Here is a 7298-nt window from a genome sequence, read left to right as displayed (position 1 = left end):
AGGACAGGGTGAGATGTGGGTAAGACAAGCCTCCTGTAGATTTTTAATCATTAAAGTCAAATGCCATAGAAACGTTTCTTAATTAATAAAAGAGCGAATGCATCAAGCTGGGACATGATTGGATTTAGCATAGGTTAAAGTAAGTATCTGAACCAGGGCATCTTTTGGGCCATTCAGCAAAACTCCCACGGCCATCTTTCTAGGGCCACACACTTAAAATTAGGCACATTATTAATTCCTGCTGAGTTTAGTCCCGCTCTTCTCCTGGTGGTGCGGGGCGGGGGGCCGCGCAGCAGAGTTAGTCCACAGGTCCTTGCGCCGATTTCCAAATCACCACTGTTTCTGATCCAGGCCGTCAACACCACAAAATTGTAACTTGTTGATTCTGTCTGTGGGCCCAGACGTTAAACCTTTATAGAACTGGCCAGGGCCTGACAACTCTGTAATGGCCGATTACATGGTAAGTCTCCTTTGTTTTGTCTTCCTGGCATGTACTCAAGCTCTAAAATGTATTTCCTTGACAAAAGTAGCGACGGTGAATTGCTATCAGTAAACATTCACGGGTTAAAGTCTGCACTGACATCTCCTCATCGCTCACCGGTAGGGAAGCCGTTAGTGACCTACAGGAGGTGGGCTGCCCTGAGGACTGCTTCTCCGGCAGAGCAGGAAGCTCCAGGCCACCGGGCACTGAACCACGGGACAGGCTCGGGACCTCCGTGCTTAGAGTTCACTTCAAAAGCAACGTGTTTTTTTTAAAAAAAAAATGTGAATTACTGTAAAATAATCTATTTTTGGACTCATGTGTTTTCCAGGTGGATATAGTTTGTAAACAATGTGAATAAAATATTTAACATGTTAAAGTGTCTCTGTGTTGTTAAATTCGGCAAGGCAGACCCAGGAAGGTGTTTAGCAACCTATTAGACCTTTGAGGACACTTCCATTGCCTAGCATTTTGGAGATGGAGATTTTTAAAGAGCCCCAAAAGATGCGGGGCGCCTGGGTGGCTCAGTTGGTTAAGCGACTGCCTTCGGCTCAGGTCATGATCCTGGAGTCCTGGGATCGAGTCCCGCATCGGGCTCCCTGCTCAGCAGGGAGTCTGCTTCTCCCTCTGACCCTCCTCCCTCTCATGCTCTCTGTCTCTCATTCTCTCTCTCTCAAATAAATAAATAAAATCTTTAAAAAAAAAAAAAATTTTTCTTAAAAATAAAAAAATAAAAAAATAATAAAGAGCCCCAAAAGATGCAAGAAATATATGCAATGATCCTACCCACCACCTCTACATACTAAGACAAAATGGATTATATGGGCCAGTGGGGCCTTCAGATATGTTTTTGTTTGGTACACACACACACACACACACAATTTTTTTTTTCCTAGTTGTTTTGAGATTTGGTTTTGTTTCTTACTATGAATTAGTTACCTTATCTAAAAATCAGGGGATTTACAGAAAAATCCAGATTTCCAGCTTCTTTTAAAAAATCTTATCTGGCAACACTAGTTTCTTAATGCTTTGTGGCAATAATTTCCTGGAGCTAAGTAGAAACGGCCCCTTTATGGGGCAGAGCACTTGGTCACCACGTCATACCTCCTTCCAGACATTCAGCTTTGTTCTTGCATTATTGTGGTTTGTTTTGTTTTTGTTTTTTTCATACATCCAGAATGCTTGTACATTTTGAATTTGGGAACCCCGTCCTGGCCATCTAAAGAGGTAAGTACCATGTCAATGGACAGTATCAAAGCCCACAGTCCCACTGAAAGAAGAGATTGTCAGGGCGCCTGGGTGGCTCAGTCGTTAAGCGTCTGCCTTCGGCTCAGGTCATGATCTCAGGGTCCTGGGATCGAGCCCCACATCGGGCTTCCTGCTCAGCTGGAAGCCTGCTTCTTCCTCTCCCACTCCCCCTGGTTCCCTCTCTTGCTGTGTCTCTCTCTGTCAAATAAATAAAATCTTTAAAAAAAATAAAAATAAGAGATTGTCCAGAAAATTGGAAATGTGCTAACAGGAAGTAACTAGGAACTTCCAGGCAGAGCTTGGAAGGAGCAGAACCAAGAAGTTGAGGCAGGGGGATGGAGGGGAATGAAGTGGGGACAGAGCAGCTGGGGGAAGGGAAGTGGGGGGGAAGAGTAACAGGGGCCTCAAGCAATTCACAGAAAAAAGAGTTTATCCCTCTGCCACTCAAGAAGTTTTCCCCCAGGGGCGCCTGGGTGGCTCAGTCGTTAAGCGTGTGCCTTCGGCTCAGGTCATGATCCCAGGGTCCTGGGATCGAGTCCCACATTGGGCTCCCTGCTCCGCGGGAAGCCTGCTTCTCCCTCTCCCACTCCCCCTGCTTGTGTTCCCTCTCTCGCTATGTCTCTCTCTGTCAAATAAATAAAATCTTAAAAAAAAAAAAAAAAAAGTTTTCCCCTTACAAAACCATTAAATCAGCAACCCTTTGTATTAGGTTCCTGGTGCTGCCCATGACAAATTACCAAAGTTAGAGGCTTAAAACAAAAGAAAGTCATTCTCTTCCAGTTCTGGAGGCTGGAAGTCTGAAATCATGCCCCTCCCTAGGCTCTCGGAGAGAATCCTTCCTCGCCTCCTTCAGCTTCTGGTGGCTCCAGGCCTCCTTTGCTTATGGCTACAAGATTCCAATCTCTGCCTCCATCTGCATGTGACCTGCCCCTCCTTCTCCCCTTTGGTCTCTTAGAAGAATACTCATCATTGGATTTAGAAACCATCTGAATAATCCAGGATGATCGTATCTTGAGACCCTTCACTTGATGACATCTGTAAACTCTTTTCCAAATAAGGTCACCTTCACAGGTTCTGGAGGTTGGGACATGGTCCTATCCTATTGGAGGACGTCATTCAACCCACTATACTCTTTAAAATGTGAACTTAAACATATAGCTTCATGACACAATTCATTGAAGAATGGAAAATACAAAGAGCTGCTTAAAATACCCCACTTTAAGCAAACGATACCAAAGCAAAACAAAAACCTAAAACGATGTAAAATTTACTTATCAAACAGTGAAATGAGGGAATAATATCCTTTATAAAAAAGATCACAATAGAGCTTTCCATAGAAAACTTTCAGTATATTCATATGTGATTATTTAAAATTGTCCAAAATTCTAACCCTGAGGCGCCTGGGTGGCTCAGATGGTTAAGCGTCTGCCTTCGGCTCAGGTCATGATCCCGGGGTCCTGGGATTGAGCCCCGCGTCTGGTTTCTTGCTCAGCAGGAAGCCTGCTTCTCCCTCTCCCACTCCCCCTGCTTGTGTTCCCTCTCTCACTCTCTCTCTGTCAAATAAATAAAATCTTTAAAAAAATTTAAAAAAATAAAATAAAATAAAATTGTCCAAAATTCAAAAGTATACAGAACTTTTTGAGTTCACCTCTACCAATCTTTCACATCTTTAAAAGCTCTGATAAGGATTTTAAAGCCTTCAATTTGTCTTATCAGTTCATTTCAAGTGAAATTTGGCCATTTGCTTTGTGGTACCACGAACTAAGAGGCAAAGATACGGCCAAGTAGCTTGGCCACTTTTCTCTGAGAAAAGCATGTGCTAAGTTCTTAAAACTCATTTCCTTAGTAGATAAGTTAAAGTGATACTCCTTTATTAGGGAAACATAAAATTAATGTATTTTTAAACCAAAATTCTGACACTGAATTTGAAAAGAACAAGGAGATCCTTCCCAGAGCTTAAAAGCCAGATCTAGTCCTCTTTTCAGAAGAGCAAGCAATCGATTTTAAAATACCAGGAGCTGAGGGGCACCCGGGAGGATGCAGTCAATTGAGAGTCTGACTCTTGGTTTCAGCTCAGGTCATGATCTCAGGGTTGTGAGATCGAGTCCCACGTTGGCTCCATGCTCAGCCCGGAGCCTGCTTGAGTTTCTCTCTTCCTCTTCCTCTGCCCCTCCCACTTGTGCACACACTCCCTCTCAAATAAATAATCTTTAAAAATAAATAATATAATATAATATTAATAAAATACCAGTTGATCTTTAGACAGTGGTGTGCCAGAGGTTAAGTGAAATGCCTTTTAAGGTGAGAATATGAGAAATGAAAACATGTATCCACACAAAAGCATGTACCTGAACGTCCTAGCAGCATTATTCATAGTAGCCAACAAGTGGAGACATCCACATGTCTATCGACTGATGAATGGGCAAATAAAACACAGCATATCTATACAATGGAATATTATTTGGCAATAAGAGGAAATGAAGTACTAACACATGCCGCAACATGTAAGAACCTTGAAAACATTATGCTAAGTGAATGAAGCCAGTCGAAAAGACCATACACTGTAGGACTCCATTTAAGTGAAATGTGCATATCTAACACAGCAGCTAGATGGGTGATGGTCAAGGGTTGGCGCAGGATTCGGCTGGGGGAATGGTGAGTGACTGCTAATGGTACAGGGTTTTTGGGGGGTGAGGGGGTGCCAAAAATGTCCTAATATCGATTGTGACGATTATACAACTCTGTGTATATACTAAAAACCACTGAATTGTATACTTTAATTGTTTGAATTTTATGGTATATAAATTATATCTCTAAAAAGCTCTTATTTTTAAAAAAAAAAAGAGGTTCCAATGATCCACTGTGTCAAACACTGCTAAGAGACCACGTGAGTCAAGAATGACTATTGTCATTATTGTGCTAAAATATATATAATACAAAATTTAATATTTTAACCTTTCTTTAAAGATTTATTTATTTATTAGAGAGAACAGAGGGGAGGGGCAGAGAGAGAGGGAGAGAGTCTCAAGCAGACTCCGTGCTAAGCATGGAGCCCAACATGGGGTTCAATCTCATGACCCTGAGACCATGACCCGAGCTGAAACCAAGAGGCAGTCTCTTAACCAACTGTGCCACCCAGGCACCCCTATTTTAACCATTTTTAAGTGTACAATTCAGTGGCATTAAATACACTCACAATGTTGTGCAACCGTTACCACCATCCATCTCCAGAACTTTTTCCTGTTGCCAAACTGAAACTCTGTAACCATTAAACACTAACTATCTGTTTCCCCATCCCGCAGCCCTGGGACCCGCATAGGGACCTCATATAAGTGGAACAATACTATATTTGTCCATCTGCATCTGGCTTATTTCCCTTGTGTCATGTCTTCAAGGGTCATCCATGTTCTAGCATGTGTTAGAATTTCCTTCCTTTTTAAGTCTGAATAATATTCCATTGTCTGGATATACCAAATTTTGTTTATTCATTCATCCATCAATGGACACTTGGGTTTTTTCCACCTTTTGGGCATTGTGAGTAATGTTGCTATGAACACCAGGTGAATACATATCCCTTCAAGTCACTGCTTGCACTTCTTTTGGGTATACACCCAGAAGTGGCATTGCTGGATGGGACCATTGGGTTTTAGCAGCATGGAAGCCACTGGTGACCTTGGCAAGGGCAGCCTGACTGTAGTAGGTTCAAGGGATGATAGAAGACAGGAGGGATAGCAAGTAAAGGAAATTCTTTTAAGATATTTTTCAACAAAGGGGGCAATAACAGGAGAGCCCTATGAGGGCAAGAGAGGACTTGATGAGACTTGGAAGAGCAGGTTTGCAAGCTAACAGGAATGAGGTAGGAGAGGACAGGGGGAACCAAGAGCAGGAGGGAAGGCATGGGGCCAGTGCGCATTCGAGGTCTGGCCTTCAGCAGGAGCAGAGCTCATCTCTGTCAACAGGAAGGAAAGGAGAGCATGGGGATGGTGATGCTGGCAAGCTGGAAGACTGGTGGAGGAAAAGATAAGAAAGTTATTCTATCCTTGGTGAATTAAGGAGCTGAAGGGAGAGGGGGAGCCAAGTGGGAGGGTTCCGAGGAGGGAAAAACAGATTTCCAGGCAGGACTGAGGGCTAGCTTGAGGTTTGTGGTCAAATTTTAAAAAAGCCCAGTCAACAGGGCTGTGGTTTGCTTTGGTCATGGTCATTTCCAGGGCAAGAACTGAGTCACTGAGAGGCGTCCTTGACCAAAGCTGGATTCTGGAGTAGTTATTATTTAGAACTAGATAAAATGTAAACAAAGTAAGAAGGGAAGTAAGGACACAAAGAGGGTGAAGACCATTGAGAACTTATTGGAAATTCTAGTAGTGTCGAAGAACTAGTAGGAGGGGAAGTCTATGGTAAATTAATGTTCAGATAGAGTCACACACACACACACACACACACACACACACACACACACAGTCACCTCCATGGGTGGAGTACAATTCCTCACCCTTGGATTTTGGGTTTAGCCATATGACTTGCTTTGGCCAGTGAAATATTAGTGGGCATGACATGAACAAAGGCTTGAAAAACACTTGTGCAATTGGGATTTCACTTTTGCAATCTCAATTTCCAGAGAAAGGAAAAAGAATAGATTTCCTTTCCTTGCATTCTTGCACTTCTGCCATCACTATGGACTAGCCATCACCATGCATCCCAGAAGGATGAGAGACGTGTGACACAGAGCCACATCAACAAGCTGCCACAACTGAGCCCAGCCTAGATCAGCCAATCCCTAGCTGACTTGGATACATGAGTGATACATGATTATTGTTTGAAGTCACTTAGTTTTGAGGTGGTTTGTTACAAAGCAAAAGCTGACCAAGATGGGGTCCCAGGGTGGCTGAGCTGGAAAGAAGTGGTGGTCAAGGTCAAATATTCTGAATAATCATCACACAACCCTAGGGAGATAGAACAATTATTGGTTCCATTTAGAGATGAGGGAACTAATACTCAGAGAGTGAAGCAACTCGCTCAAATATCCACAGGTGGAAAACGGCAGAGCATGGATTTGAATCTTGGTCTCTGTGGTTCTAAAGCCTCTGTAACATACCACCTCTTACTAATTTTATTCTCCTTATAAATTTGGCTCAGAAACTCTTAAGATGTATCTTAATGTCACTTAAAAGGAATATAATTCAGTACTACTTCCCAGGAAGTAAAACCTAACTGAAGAAGTTAACCTTATCAATATTTATCTTTGAAAATTATAAAAAGAGGTCTCCAGAGTAAAAGTGAAGACACTTCCAGGTGTCAGATCTTTACATACAGGAAACTTGTTAGATACATGTGATTTTTACCTAGTGACTTATTTCTAGACGACAGAATAGACCAAAGCAGAAAATTATCTCAAAAACTCCATCTTTGGGGCGCCTGGGTGGCTCAGTCGTTAAGCGTCTGCCTTCGGCTCAGGTCATGGTCCCAGGGTCCTGGGATCGAGCCCCGCATCGGGCTCCCTGCTCTGTGGGAAGCCTGCTTCTCTCTCTCCCACTCCCCCTGCTTGTGTTCCCTCTCTCGCTGTGTCTCTCAC

Source organism: Phoca vitulina, unplaced genomic scaffold (assembly GCF_004348235.1).
Source record: "Phoca vitulina isolate PV1807 unplaced genomic scaffold, GSC_HSeal_1.0 scaffold16, whole genome shotgun sequence".
NCBI classification, from domain to species: domain Eukaryota; kingdom Metazoa; phylum Chordata; class Mammalia; order Carnivora; family Phocidae; genus Phoca; species Phoca vitulina.
This window is presented reverse-complemented; position numbering follows the sequence as displayed.